The sequence below is a fragment of the Cibotium barometz genome, chromosome 14 (genome assembly GCF_041138505.1).
Source record: "Cibotium barometz isolate CiBa-2024 chromosome 14, ASM4113850v1, whole genome shotgun sequence".
NCBI lineage: Eukaryota > Viridiplantae > Streptophyta > Polypodiopsida > Cyatheales > Cibotiaceae > Cibotium > Cibotium barometz.
In genome coordinates this window covers 54,845,588-54,861,817 of record NC_141059.1, presented here as the reverse complement: position 1 = coordinate 54,861,817, position 16,230 = coordinate 54,845,588, and the positions used below count along the sequence as shown (strand labels likewise).

General features: G+C 44.3%; 1 protein-coding gene across 5 annotated transcripts in view; it reads right to left on the bottom strand.

Annotated features, from left to right (window-relative positions):
- Positions 1-14,458, bottom strand: part of LOC147632212 (uncharacterized) — a 44,164-nt gene extending 29,706 nt beyond the window's left edge. For 2 of the 5 annotated variants that reach the window (XM_086808865.1, XM_086808866.1), the window contains exons 1-2: positions 13,878-14,452; positions 12,899-13,049 (exon numbers count right to left, since the gene is read on the bottom strand). The gene's annotated coding sequence lies outside the window, so the exon portion shown is untranslated. Of the gene's footprint in view, positions 1-12,898; positions 13,050-13,877 lie in introns of all 5 variants that reach the window. The other 3 variants (XM_086808868.1, XM_086808867.1, XM_086808864.1) reach the window with 3 other exon arrangements.
- Between the last annotated feature and the right edge of the window lie 1,772 nt (positions 14,459-16,230).

The following is a 16,230-nucleotide window of genomic DNA, read 5'->3' as shown; positions in this document are numbered from 1 at the left end:
GCAAACCCTAACTACCTACTCAATGATCTGGCATCCAGTACCATACCAAATACACAGAATCACTGACATTCCAGAGGGAGACTCACAGCACGGACTGGCGCTGTTTCATGTGTAGGACAATGCACACCTGACCTTGGACTCCTGTGCAGAACAATGCACACCTGACCTCGGACGACTGAGATGGATCCCTGGATGACTCGTCCCGGACTAGGCTCACATGGGACCAATTTTCCATCCCATGTCCTGCACCTTCTGTACAGATATGTCTACATGGCATCAAAGTGTGGGATGCACGTGACATTATTTGAACAAATACGAGAGAATCTGAATAACTTAGAAAAGACAACACCATATTTAAGTTGGAATACTCGGACTGTAAACATTTATCATATATATCTACATCTATACCAACACAATATCGAGAAATCTTGAGGTCCAAAAAGAACAATGGCCATTATTTGCAATGCAATTAAGTTCAAAAAACTCTTTGGGATAAATTCCTCCACCTAGAGAGACAGGGTTTAAATACATAAAGCCTTGGAAATCAAGAATATTGGGAACAAAAAGGTCATCAATAAAACGTCTCACTTAACAAAGTTTGTGAAGGAAGATAGGACACGTATCAATGGAAACTAGGCGTTCCATAAAATCAAATTCATATGTAAAAAGATAAAAGTTGGCAAAAAAAACAGCAAAGTTAGTACCCATAGGAATACCAATGGTTTGTTTAAATAAGGAATTACCTAAGGTTATATAGAGGTTATCTAGGAGAAAATCTAACCAAGATATAATATCATCTTGGTCTATAATCTTAGTATATCTTCTTTTATTCTTGGCTATGCCTTGGTTTTTGTTTTTCAAACAACAAAAATCAAAATGAAGAGCTGATTTTTCTATGAACAAAGCTTTGTATCTATTGTGCTCTAGTTTGTAATGAAAGACTAGACAAATCAGAGATTTAATTCTACCACACAAGTCGTTGAAGTCCAATTTAGTATACAAAGTAGTGAAATCAAAAGTTTGAAGGCACAAAGGAGAAGAACTTCTCAATGAGACTACAAGAAGAGTTCAAGAATTTTATAACAAGAATCACTCCCACTGAATCTTTTAAGATCCATTTACGATATAGGTACATCCTTCTTTCTAAGCAAATTTCTCCAAAGCTCATGGACACTCAGCAAAATGGCCTTAAAGCAATTACTTAACCATTTTGAGACCGAAGTTAAAGAGAGATTACTAGAGGTAGCTATAAATCTAGGCTTCTTGGGATGTTTATGAAACTTCCAAATAGCATATAGAAAAGGTAACTTATTGCTCACCTTGAAACCAAAAGATTTACAAAAATCTTAGTATTTTGTAATAACCTCTTGGAGCGAGAGAGAGCTACTTTCATGTGTTTGAGCAAAAGAGTTAACTTCTCTCAAAAGACATTCTAAATAGAACTTTTTGCATGTAAACACAAAATTGTTAGAACATTTGTCTACATAGAAAATTACGAAATCTCGATGAAACTTACGGAGAGAAATTAAGTCACTTAAAGATAAAGAGTTGTATATGGCCTAAAGACTCATCCACAAAAGACGAGAAAACGGCCTTATTACAACAACATTGACTATTAAGAATGGTTGATTTAGTAGGCTCCTTCAAGTTCCTGCCAATGTCTGAATAATTAAAGGCTTTCTGTCCTAAGGTTTTTAGGTACTTGAAGCCCTAGTCAACTTTATCATAGGCTTTCTCGAAATCCAAAAGAAGCACAATGAGATCCTGCTGTTGTATCCCAACCGAAGCGGTCGCCTCCCAAAAAGTGAAGAACCAATCCTGAACAAACCTATCTAAGTATCATGAATCAAATTGGGAAGAAAGGGCTGACGTCTCCGACTGATGGCCTTGGCCAAAATCTTGTAGGCAGTCCCAAGGAGGGTGATGGGTCTCCACTACCCAATCTCCAATTTGCCACCACCCTCCTTAGGAATCAAGTGAATCAGACTCTCTGAAAGCCTCTCTGGCATGGCGCTTGTGGTCATAATCTCATTGAAGATTGCTCGAAGGCCGCCTTCCATAAGATTCCACTGACGAAGAAAAAAGGAAACAAGAAGCCCATCCGCTCCTGAGCATTTGTCCCTAGGAAGAGCCGTCAAGGCCTTCGCTAGCTCCTCAACTATGAAGAGAGTCAATAGAGGGAGAACGGGGGAGACCACCTCTCTCGTGTGCCGCAAGACCCTCTCTCGTGCACCCACCACCTGTGAGGATAATGGAGGCCCCATGAGAAGGGATTTGAAAAAATATGTGGCTATGGCTCTCACATAGGGAGGGAGGCCAGAAACGATAGATCCATCTTGGCCTCACAACTTGTGAATACCATCTCTCCGCCTATGGGGACCTGCAATCTCAAAGAAATCCCCAGTGACTATCTTCAACCTGGGTCCAGAACATAGTTGCTATGAAACGCGTTTCAAACTTTAGCAGACCCGTTTGAAATGTTTCAAACGTCTGGGAGTTTGAAACGCGTTTCAAACTTGGCTTTTTATTTTTTAATGTTATTTAAGACGGGTCATATCAGTCGATTCAGTCGCTTTCCAGAGAGCAAAAAAAACACGCCGTGCATAGTACAGAGGAGAAAGTTGACTGTCCTTCCCCACAACAGAAACGCCTTGCATTGCGAGTCCTCTCACAAGATTGCAGCTCTGGGCCTTGTGAGAGGAACTGGAGCACATGGGCTCTCTTCCACACAAAGAAGAGGAACAAATTGAGCAGTGCTCAATTAGAACGGTTGGTTTATTGTCATTGCAACCTCCGTCTAATTGAGCAACAAGGCAATCCAATCGAGCCGCGCCAAGTGAATGTCGACAAGATTGACATAGAGTTGGTGAAGGATGTACCGGATATTCCTCAGGAGGAGCCTGACATCTATGCTATGCTTTACGAGGAGTTGATGGCACCAGCTTGTATCACACGAGTGCATGCATCTAGAGATGGAGCTTCTACGAGTGCTACGGCTGCAGAACCTGAGATTTATGGAGTTGAGGCAAAGTCTTCTTCCGGCACAGAGTCAGAGACATCAGAGGATGGAGATGACCATGAGGAGTCGTCGTCGTCTCCGTCTGAGGAGGATGACTCCTGAGTCCTGACTCCTGACTCCTGATTCTATTTTCTACTTTATTTTGTACTATGTATTGTGTGTCACATGTGACACGGATTGTGTTTGACTATTTACTATTGACTCTTGAACTTACTTATGATGAGCATTTACCATTGAGACTCTGTGTCATGTGATTTGTCTATTTAGTATTATCTATGATTGTTGATTCATGAATCATGATTGAAACCTGCAGGCTGCAGCCTGCAACCTTTGAAGTTAAAGTTTGGCATTTGAACTTTGTAGTTTGTACATATTCAGCATACACCATGGCTCATTTCTTTCTTGCATTGTTTTTATCTAGGATTGAAGTTTGAAACTTTGAGTTTGAAGTTTGAACATGACTGCCTTGGCATATTTGGCATTTGCTATCCCATGGGCCATGGGCCCATTATGCATAGATGATAGTACATACTTATTACTAAATCCTGATACATCATACAAGCATGCATATATTCAACATATTATCATTTTATCAATGCTATCAATGATCCCATATATTCTGGCATATAAATATCATATATGGTATTGATTTTTCACATGCCAAGATGGGAAAGTTTGAAACGCGTTTCAAACTTTTGGGAAAGGTTTGAAACGTTTCAAACGCGTTTTTGAAACGCGTTTTTTGAAACGTGTCGCTACTATGGTCCAGAAGGAAGCTCTAGCATGATATCTATACTCCACCCTCCTCTCCTCTATGGATTTGAGCTTTGTACGAGCGGCAACCAGCTTACTCTCAATCCACGGGCCATCTGGGAAACTCTCCTGAAGTTGCTCGAGAGAAGCAAGGCCCTGGTGAATGCCCTTGTGAATACCATCTCTCCGCCTGTGGAGACCTGCAATCTCAAATAAATCCCCAGTGACTATCTTCAACCTCTCTAGCATGATATCTATACTCCACCCTCCTCTCCTCTATGGATATGAGCTTTGTACGGGCGGCAACCAGCTTACTCTCAATCCACGGGCCATCTGGGAAACTCTCCTGAAGTTGCTTGAGAGAAGCAAAGCCCTGGTGAATGCTCCTCTCCTGCTCACGAAATCCAACCAATCTGCTCTATGCTACCTCCTGTAGTAAACTACTAATCTCGCGAAGGCTTGCATCTAAGGTGCCTGTGGCGAAACCTAGGAGAAAATCCAACCCCTCCCATATCTGCTCTATCCTTCTACATATCTCGGAGTTCTGTATGAGGCTGTCCGGGATCCTAGTGCTCAAGTGTTTGTCCTACCTCCAAGACAAAATAACTAGAGCATGATCAGAGAAAGTAGTGTTGCTCTTTGTATTCCTTCATATCTCAGTAGCAGTATCCCTTTCCCTCTCCTACAAATACCTGCATTGCGACAAGTGGAGCTCAGATTATGCTTACTCTTGAGCTCGACCACAGTGGCATCACATGGAGGACAGGATCCACGCCCACCTGGCATGCCTTCTTCCTAGAATTGGCTGTGACTACTACTCGTCAAAACCCACGTCGAAGACTCTTCGAGTGGAGGGCAGTTCCGACAGTTTTGCTTGTCGGAATGCACAGCGGAAAATGAGACAACTGCTGTGAGAAAGAAAACGCAGAAGTGTAGAGAGAGAGAGAGAAGCTGTATAAACTCTGGTATATACACAAGATCCGGTACAATGACAAGTGGGGGGACAAGGGTGGTATAAAATTTATACCACCCTATGCTGCTGGTCGGCCAGTCCAAAAACAGCCAACAGGCTGCATACATGTCCACGACTGAATAAAACCAGTCAGCTAGCGCACATGACAATCAGCCAGGAGAAAAATGAGGTCAGCCACCACAAATCAATCGGCAAGCACAAGAAGTCCCCTACGATAAGCAAAAACTGGGAAAACAATGGAAAAAATGAGGAAAAATGGAAACTACTAACTCGGGTGAGCACACCCACAACAAAGGCCCTCACTCCCTACTGATGAGTAATATGGTACAGAAAGGAGATGACTGCTAAAACCCCCTCTCGGCTCCTAGATGTGGAACCAATCCCAATGAGCTAAAGTGCTGTTGAAGCATCGCCTGAGGTAGAGACTTCGTGAAGAGGTCCGCCACATTGTCCTCCGTTGAACAATAAACAAGCAAGATGTCACAGTCAAAATCTTTTCACGAACAAAGTGATATTGTATCTCTATGTCCTTGGTCTAGGCATGGAAGACCGGGTTCCGGGCAATAGCTATATAGCTCTAGTTAACGCACTAGATGACTGTGGGTTCCTTCTGTGGAAACCCAATCTCGCCAAGTAACCTCCGTAGCCACACAACCTCACAAGCAGCAGCATAAGCAGCCCGATACTCTACCTCAATAGAAGACAAGGCAATAGTGGTCCACCACATTGTCCTCCATTGAACAATAAACAAGCAAGATGTCACCAGCCAAAATCTTTTCACGAACAAAGTGATATTGTATCTCTATGTCCTTGGTCTGGGCATGGAAGACCGGGTTCCGAGCAATAGCTATATAGCTCTAGTTATTGCACTAGATGACCGTGGGTTCCTTCTGTGGAAACCCAATCTCGCCAAGTAACCTCCGCAACCACACAACCTCGCAAAAAGCAGCACCACAAGTAGCCCGCTACTCTGCCTCAATAGAAGACAAGACAATAGTTGGCTGCCTCTTGCTCCTCCAAGAAATAGCTCCTAAGCCAAGGGTAAATCCGTAGCCTGATGTAGATCTCCTCATGTCGGGATCTCCTGTAACTATTTGGCCCTCCTAGCTCTATTTTGCATAATGAAATCCATGTCCGGACACCAGTCAGGTGAAAGAAGACATGGGGAGAGAGTCCATAAGGTTTGATTAAGAAAAAGCACCATTCTTGATTAAAAAAAGCAAAAAAAAAGCAAAAAGTCAAACAGGGTTGAATGCGAGCCAAGGGCACCATTGGAAAGAGGAGACTGAGCCGGACCAAAAAGCTAAAAGGTGGTTTCTCAAAAAGCAGCTCTAAGGCCAAAAAGCAAGGCCTTAAAGCCAAAAAAGTAAAGCACCAAAAAATGAGTAATATTTTATTAATAAAAGTAAAAAGAGAAAAGCAAAGCATAAAAAGACAAAGCAAAAGCATGAAGGCTTTTTGGCAAAAAGCAAGGTCTCTTACAAGTATAAAAAGGATTGGACTTCTCTTGTAGTACCATGAACAAGATCATTGAAGATTGAAGGAGATCGTGGAGTGTATGTGGACATCATTATGATCATAAAGAGTTTCTTCTTCGCCAGTAACACCTTCTCCAACTTGCTTTTCAGATGTATGGTCAACTCTAGACTTGTATGGGCATATGCATGGGCGATACGGATGCATGTACAGGGTTGTACTAACATGTATAGAATTGTACGGACGAAAATTTCAAAAACCCTAAAACTACTCCAAAAACCCTACAAACTGCTTTTTGGATTGTTTTATCACCCAAAAACCATTAAAACAAGTTTTATATCAGTTTTCTTGCGAGAAATAGCTTGTCCGTGGTTTTCTTCATGGACAAGGCTATAGGAGTTGTGGAGATTACTCATGGGATAAGCGAGTGTTTCTTGGACTTGGACATGAAGAACTTGGGCATAGAGCTTGGACATGGAACATGAAGCTTGGACATAAACATGGAACTTGGACATATAGGTTAGGCATGAAGCTTGGACATGAATATGGAACTTGGTTATGGAACTTGGACTTGGATTTCGACTTGGACTTCGACTTAGATTTGGATTTGGATTTGGATTTGGATTTGGATTCATTGGACTTGGATTCATTGGATTTGGATTTGGATATGGTACTAGCCCGGTGAGAGATACTTGTGGGTCATCCCCGTGGTGGGCTCGACATCAAAGATCTTGTACATCGACATCGACTTGGATATCCTACATCGGCATATTTGTTTGTTTTGTATTCATTGATTGTATTGATCCTGGCCGGAGTGCCCGTGGATTGTTCTTAAATAAATTCCTGAAAGGGGGCGGGGCCTGTTCCCCGCTCAATGTGGTGTACTGTGCAAAGCTCCCATTCCCTTCTCTCTTCCCTCCCTCTCTTTATATTTTTATCTCTTGGACACATGGTTGAGTCTGTCACTGCACGCCCTACTGGGCTTACATCTCCTCCCCAATTTGAGTCACTCCGTCCTTGGAGTCTAACTCATTCTGTCGTTCCCCCTCTAGTGTCATAGAAGAGTTCAAGATCCTTCGTACCTGCAGATACCGCAAGATCCCCAATCCTACATCCCAATGAGTCTTCAAAGGTGTCTGTATGACTGAGCTCAACAACCCCACTGGAAAGCTCAAGTCCAATTTGGTGTTCAGCAACCAAATCAATGAACCAACAAGCTTCCGATACAAGGAGGCATCAACTTGCTCACAAGGATCATTAATTGTAAAGGTCTCCAACAACTCATGAACATACCGCTTCTGGGAAACAAAAAACCCCTCTATGTCTGCCAAATCTCCAATCCCAAAAAGAAATGAAGTAAGCCTAAGTTGGTCATCTCAAACTCCTTTAACAAGCAGCCTTCGTCACAGCTATGTGCTCCACATGACCGCCAATGAAAATGAGATTATCCACATAAAGAATAATCAACGTGATCATACCGTGTTCCCAAAAGAGATACAAGTTAGGATCTGCAGCTGATCTCTGAAAACCCTTCCGTAAAAAGAAGGAATCAATCTTCTCATTCCAAGTCCTGGGAGCCTGCTTAAGACCATACAAGGCCTTCCGTAACCTGTAAACCATCCCCTTTAATCCCAGAACCTCAAAGCCAAGAGGTTGCTCAACATACACCTCTTCTTGCAAGTCACCGTTAAGGAACGCAGATTTACATCCATCTGATACACTGGCCACCGCTGAGAAGAGGAAAGGGCAAGAACTGTCTGAATCGTGGTCATCCTCACTGTAAATGCAACGGTATCCTCATAGTCGATGCCAGGCCGCTGAGCATAGCCCTTAGCCCCACAAGTTTGGCCTTGTGCTTGTCCACCGACCCATCAGACGTATACTTGGTCTTATAGACCCACTTGACACCAATGACTGACCGTTTAGACGGCCTCGGAACCAACTCCCAGGTGTTATTCTTCTCAATGGCTTCAAGTTCCACTTGCATGGCTTTCCTCCAAGTCTCCTGGAAAAGAGCTTCCTTAACGGAAGTGGACTCTTTGTCCCGAATCATACGAGACATCAAAGCATAGTTCACCTGTAAAGGCTCCTCTGACTGACGAACACAAAGCTTGCTGCCAACATCTGGCAAGCCATCCACCATCTGGTCCCGGAAAGCCCGCCGTAGCGTATCCACATTCAAGTGGCCATGACGAAACTGCCAGAAATCACCTAACTGAGAACCTGTAAGAGAGAGTGCTCAGTCTGTAAATCCCATTCTCCACTCTGCCTTCCCAAACAACCTAGCTTGTTGCTTTGTCCCGAAGAGCAACAAAATGCTCATCAAACTCCACCCATATGCCACTCTTGCAAACCTCATGCACTGACAGAAGATGATAACTAAGGGATGGGACATAAAGAACCTGGGAGGAATGCTTCCCCCCTCTGCCATCGGGAACGATCTCCAACCTGCCCTCTCTGTGAATAGAGATAGTGGACTTGTCACCAATAAGGATGCTGTGACCTATGCACCTTTGAAGATCCTGTAATAACTCTCGGGAAGGAGTCGTGCCTGGAAGCACCACTGTCTAGAATCCACTCCCGAGTATCCCTAGCAGACATTTCCTCCAATAGTGGCCTTTCTCGCCACAATGGTTACAGGTCCGCTTTGCTTTCAAGGCATCACGATTCAAGTCGGGCTCTTGCTCAAAAGACTTTGCCTATGAAGACTTCCCTTTGCCCTTGTTGCGGCCTTTCGACCGCCGCTGGCCAATCAAGGGCTCAAAACCTCAACCCTGTGGAGGGTTCGTAAACCGCTCTTCCTGGTCCAAAACCATAGGCACAAGCTCCTCCCATGTGATGGTGCTGAGCCTCTCACTGGCGATCAAAGAAGAATAGAAAGCTGAATATTACGAGGTCAGATGAGACAACAAAGTGATGGCCATATCCTCTGAAGATATCTCCTTCCTAGCCTAAAGAACCTCCTGTTGAAGAGCCTGGAGTTTGTTGATGTGCTCTCGCATCATCGAAGACTTTGCAAGATTCATCACTCGCATCTGCATTTCCAAGGAAATCCGCTTCACGGGTGATACCCTGTTATACAAAGAAGCCAAGTGCACACCGGCAATAGAGGCCCTCACTCCCTACTACAGATTGCCTCATGGAACATCCAGGGTTTGGGGAGGCCTCAGTGTTTTTAGAGGCATGGCATCCTTAGAGGAGAGCTCCATAGAGTTGCAATTGGGGGACCCATTGATATACTCTTCCTCCAAGAGCACCATCTTTCCAAGGGGCGTAACCCGTTGCTACAAAGGAAGATTTTACTAGGCAAGAGTCACTTTTTGGTCTCTCTTTCGGCCCATCTGGGACGCAAGGGGGAGTTTGTCTTTCTGTCAGCAAGCAACTCTTGCCGGCACTAGTTGGCTCAGGCATCATTAACATTCGTCGGACCCAATGGGTTACCATCAAGATTGGCAAGGATTGTGTGGGCTTTCTAAATGTATATACTTCGAACACCGCTACAGTCAAAGCCACCTTATGGAGTACAACTTGCCAATCCCTTCCTCAAGCCAACTTTTGGTGCATGGGTGGGGACTTTAACATGATAGAGTCGGCAGAGGATAGACTCGGAGGAGGCAAGGCTATGATTTCTAGCTCGGAGTACTTTGCTTGGGAGGAGTTGATCCTAGCACTTAGGGTCGGTGATGTGCAGATCGTGAAGATGATGAGAAAGCTTAATTGCCTATCCCTGGATGGTCGCAAACACCGACTCTAAGTCCCAATCCATCCTCGAGGCTACACTCAAGGGATATGAGAAGATCATCGCATGGTTTGGAGTCACTGTCTCCTCGAAAATATCAGTTCCGTCGACAAGGAGACATCAAAAGAGACTATAATCCACTGGCTGCCAAAGGATCCTTGGAGGGGGGACGGGGGGACACATCTAGAAATTATGGCAGGAGAGCCCTCACTGGGGAGTCACAAATGGTCATCTATACCGGCTCTGAGAAGCAACGAATCAAGCGGTGGACTGAGCTCGCCCGCTACCTCCGCTCTGGGTCTTGCACAACCGGAGGGTGGCTAGAATGCTCAGGGGAGGAGGGAGGGAGCGAGGGGGAGAGCAGGCTCCGAAGGAGACGGAGCAAGGAGAGCTGTCGTGGTGAGAGTTGGAGACGAGGGTTGGGGATGGGGGGGGCGAGAATGCGGAGGGGGGCGAAGAAGCTACGAGGAGGGAGAGGGAAGCGAAAGGGAGGAATCCTCCTTAGAGGAAGGGTGCAAGAAAGGGCCTGCCGAAGGCTCGGTTGGGCCAAGAGGCCTCATAGGAATCTAGGAACCTAGAGAGGAATCTCAGCGCGGCAACGACCTCCAAATCGGGAGGAGCGCGGGTGGGTGACTTTTTTGGGGGGAGGGGGCTCATCACCATCGGGTGGTTGCTGCAATAAATGCTCGAAACGATTCTCTGACGAAACCGTATCCTCTTGTGCTTAGCCAGCTTGGCACATTGGCGGTGCCGCTTAGCTCTGGAGATTGACTAGCAGCTTCGTCAGGGGCCAATGGTTCGCCACTCTCCAACATCAATGTGGTCGCAACCAGATCCTGGCGCTCTACTGCTTGAGGGCCAACTTCCCTCCCAGCCCCTCGTAGAAGACCGGAGCTAGGACCACCGCGCGGGGGGGGGGGGGGGGGGGGCACTAGGGGCAGTCTCCTACACTGTCCACGAGGACTAGCTCTAGCTCGAGCTGCCCATGCGCCAGGTGGCTACCAACAGTCTTGCACACCAAAGTGGAGGCCTCTAAGGATGTGGTTGTTAAGGCCAGGAGTTGGAGGTCCGCTTCTAAAAAGGATAGGCAAGGGACAACGGCCTCTGTCGAGGATGACGGAGCGGTTGCCATGGAGTCTTCCTAGGGGTTGTAGACAAAAAGAGACCGAATCTTGCCGGAAGAAAAAAGCCGCCAAAGAATTGAAAAATTGTCTTTTGATTACCAACAAAGAGAAGAGGCAAGAAGGGAAGAGGGAGCGGGAGGAGGAAAAAACCAAATGGACGGATGGTGGAGAGAAAAAAAAAGGGGAGGACAGAGAGGACGGGGTAGGTGGCGAAGGGAGAAGGGGCAAGCGGCGCAAGCAAGAGGGGCAGCATGCAGGAGAGAGAGAAGGCTAGAAAAGGAAAAGGCGAGAGGGGAGGCAGAAAGGGCATGCAAGGGGGGGAGGGCAACGCAGGCATAGTTATCTCCGTATGACGTACAACGACATATCGTGCAGAATACCATATAGCACGATACCGTAAAGACTCGTACGGATTTTTCCTGGGATTTTTTCCCCAACAATTTTTTTGGGAGTAATGGTCTTGTTTTCGCTTGTCTATGGTTGTTTGAGCTTCCTCTGTAGTATGATGCTTCCCTCCTTTTTAAAATACTCCATATCTCGAAATTGGAAATACCTAGGTTTATAAGTAATTTTTTAAAACACCATATTTTATCATATGGTGAGAAAAAAAAAATTATACCATACCGCATTTTCCCAATATCGTACCTGACAACTATGAGTGCAGGGATGCTGGGCAGCACAGGGGAGGAGAGAGCGAGGGGCGAGCAAGCAGGGGAAGGGGGTGACAATCTAGAATGGATTGCATTCATGGTCTAGGTACAGTCTATCCCGTCACATGACAATAGAATAATCCACTTTATAGGCTCATCCCACTTATATAGTCACTTATAAGTTATAAATAGCTATAACTTAACTTTGAAAGCCTGCTTATTAATTTTTTGGGTCCCCCTAACCCACAAATTAGCCAATCTAACCCTCAGATTAGCCTGAGATACATTACATAATCTCTCCAAAGAACCGAAGAGTTTCTCCGTCCACAGTGCTTGATTATATGGGAAAGACAAAAATGGATCCAAGAGCCAACACTACACTTCACACATCAGTTCATCACCAAAGTTCTCTTTCTTTGTGGAAAGAGGTAGAGCACCCTACTACTTGATAGAACCAGTGCCACAGTATGAATACCATCAGCTAAATTTCCAATGTAGCATCCCATCATTCTCTCGGCCTTGAGACCTTTTACACACTGTGAAAAGATGTAATATCAATGTTCCCAGCCTGGCAGCCACATCAAAGCCCAGCCTTTCCATTTTAATACCAGTTGTAAATGCATTGTCCAAAGCAATTCCCAACCAATCACATCAATCTTGTCAGCTACAAGTTTGCCATGGAATTAAGTCACAGCAGGTTCAGGCAATTTTCTTGAACTTTGTGGGCATTGACGATGTGCAAAGGGTTCAGAAAACGCTACTTCATGGATCACATCAGGCATCCAGCCACTTACGACTGCAACTCTTGAAGTCGGCAGCGTATAATTTGTCATCATTTGAGATGTGAGATGGAGTGATGGCATGGTAGATCTGATTCTGAAAGGACATGCAAGGTAAGCTACATGGGGGTGTGGGAGACTGAGCAGAATCTAAATTTAAAATGCCCAGCTTTTGCTACTATTTGCGCACTATTCCATATTTGAGATGTGAGATGAGGTGATGGCATGATAGATCTGATTATGCAAGGTAAGCTACCTGGGGGTGTGGGAGACTGAGCAGCATATAATTTTGAAATGCCCAGCTTTTGCTACTATTCGTGCACTATTCCTCAGCTAAAAAACTGACTTGCAAGAATATATATATATGAATGAGCAGATTACACACCACAAATAGGCGGCAAATAAACCAACCAAAACAAAAAAGGCCTTTGAGACCAAAACAATAGTCACGTGTTCTTCACATTAGAGACCCCAACCCTTGCTGCAGCGGCCATATAATCAAACTCCTACAGCACTTTTAATTCAAATGGTACAACCTGCACAAGCAAGCGGACAAATAGCATTTCTTTTTCTCTCCCTTTTTCATAGAAAGCAATGTGACTACCTTCTTCCATTTTCCCTTCTTGTCAAGCATTGGAGAGAATGCATGTATGGCATGTATGTGCACTCGTGCGCGTGTGTGTGTGTGTTTTTGTATGTATATACTTAAGCATATACATAAATGTATGTCTATGCTTCCATGCATGTGTAATGATCAAAACCCTAAACCTGCTCATCATGAATATCAGTCAAACACTCCACACCAAAATCCCTTTGATTTTTTCACTATTATGATAGATCTGCCACTAGAGCCTCTCAACCTTCTTCTCCTAAGCTAGTTAGGACAAAAAATCCACCCAGAACCTATCGTCACTACACCCATCGAGGGTGCATGTCCGCCTCTCATGAGGACCTTTCCCTTGCTTCCTCTTAGGACTGTAGATAAACAGATAGATCTACTACTCCCCATCAGCGTAATAATTACGTAGATAAATCAACCAGTCGCACGGGGACATCACCATTATTTCCCCTTGATGATTTAGTAGATAGATAGATCAACCATCCACATGGGACATCACCATTATAACCCCCTGTTGATATAGTAAATACATAGATAGATCAACCAGCCACAAGGGGATATCATGCTTACTTCTCCTGGCGATAATATTACACATTACGCACGATAAGATCGATCAACCAGCAACATGCATGAAGATGAAAACTTTAACAGCTATTTCTGTTTAGTGTAGATTTATGCATAGAATGGAGAGGTTAAGACATAGATGAGAGCATGCTGCATGTGATTGAATCAATGGGTGGTTTACCTGAGGAGGTTACTAAGGACAGATCAGCCCAAAGGGTTAGCATGGACCGTTACTTGGATTTGAAGGGGCCAAGGTACTTGATGGAGGTGCTGCAATTGGGCCGGAGACCCCTAAACCGGTGTATGGGCTGTTGAATGAGGCACCATTTGGTATGTTCGCGGGCGCAGGACGCCCAGAACATACTGGGGCAAAATAGAAGGAAGTAGTTCTGATTACAAGAGCTTCTCAGTGTACTGGGTGGACAAATGTGGTGGGAAAATAAGCAACAAAAAAATTGTGGGCGATGGAAAGATTTTTGTGCTGCTTACTGGGCGCCCTCCAAACCAACATAAAGCTTCACTAAGCCATGGCTATGGTGAAACTCTCTCTCTCTCTCTCTCTCTCTCTCTCTCTCTGTAGCAAGCTTTCTCCAGGCGAGTACTCCTTTCTTCGTCCCATTGTTGCCTTCAAGGCCCGCCGCCAGGGGTTTTGTCGAAGGGAAATGGGGTTTTGCTAAGCTGCTTTGCTTGATGAAGATATAAAGAGAGCTTAAGGCATAGTTGAGACTCGAAAACAAATCAGAATTTTGACACCGTCTCTGAATTAGGATCTTTTACACTTTTTGTGGGGGGCGTGTGGTATGTATAATTAGGGCTAACGACAATCTAGATCTTGTTTCGTGACAAATTATGTGGGTGCGATAATTTTAATCGTTTAATCCATTAAACAAAACTCTTATATATTCAGGAACCAGGCCATCTCTCTTTTTTAATATGCAATCGTCCTCTCTATCGTTTAACACTTGCAGGCCATCGTGGACTCTTTGTGGACAGACTCTCTCACTCTCTCTCTCCATCGTCATAGATTGCCAACATCATCACACAGATCACGCTCTTTCTTAGCATCACAAATCATGCTCTTTCTGTCTCAGCATCACAGATCAACCTCTCTCTCCCTATGTCGTTTCTCTATTCATCTCTTTCTGGCTTGGGGGGCTTTGCCCTGCCCTAGCCTCAAAATGTGAGCCACAACCCTTTTAACCCTCCGCTCTCTCTCTCTATTGTTAACGCTTTCGGGCCATCGTGGACTCTCTTTTTTTCGTAATAGAAGATATATTACCAAAATTACTTTACAAATGGCCACATGACCGCTAGGTGATATACTAGATTTCCCTCACTAATTACTCCGAACCAAAGGTGTAGCTCAGAGTACCCTCGTCCAATATATAGCCGTGTCACTCTCCACCAAATTTGATGACCGCAAGGAAGAGACTTGCCACATTAGTAGCTCTTTTATACGCCCTATGTGAGCTGTAATACCAACTTTGCATCAAATATGAAAGCATTCCTAGTTAACCAGATATGCCACAAACCTGTCCACCTCAAGAAATGAAAGAAAAATGAATGTTCTGGGTTATCTGGCTCATTCGGAATCTTGCCAAAAATCCAGTCTTTTAACTTTTATGGGCTTATCTATCAACGAAATCCATACACGAGAAAGAAAATCCCACAGCTTCTTTGCCACCGAACATGAAATGAAAAGATGTGGGCATGTTTCTAAGCATATAATACAAAACACACAATTACTAGAGCAATCCACTGCAACTCGTCCCCCAATGGTAGGCCTCCAACCAGCATCATGCCCATAGGAACACCTTCCCTTGATATGGAATCTTAGACCACAAGCCTTGTAAGATTACTTCCTTTCACCATGCCCTACTTTTCTTGATGTTCCATACCCTATTAGCCTTCTCAATGATCGAGTGCTTGCCTTCCACCATTATATGGTTCACTTGATTTGTTGTACGCTCGACAATGTTCTGGGACTTTTGAAATGCCCAATCTAACCAAGGTTGCTGATCCTCCAACTGAGGAATATCACCAAATAGTGTAAGTCCTACCCTCACCTTCTCCCATAACTATACATATCCATTGTGGACTCTCTCTCTCTCTCTCTCTCTCTCTCTCTCTCTCTCTCTCTCTCTCTCTCTCTCTCTCTCTCTCTCTCTCTCATAGATTGCCACCATCACATCATCACATATCACACTCTCTCTTAGCATCACAAATCACGCTCTTTCTCTCTCAACATCATGCAACGTGCCAAATCGAAGAAAACTTAAATTTTTTTCACTCGACTAAGGTCCCACCGTTAAAAAAAATCATCACCTAAGGTCCTCCATTATCTCCATTAATTAATTAATGGATAACAAAAATTGGCACCCATATTTTCCATTAACCTAAGATCACAAAGATTACAAGCTTTTTTATAAAAAACTCTATTAATCCAATAATGGATCTTATAAAAAATCTACAACTTTCTAACCATCCAAGGAATCCAATTTAGTAACATTGTATTTTTTAAACATTAAAAAAAA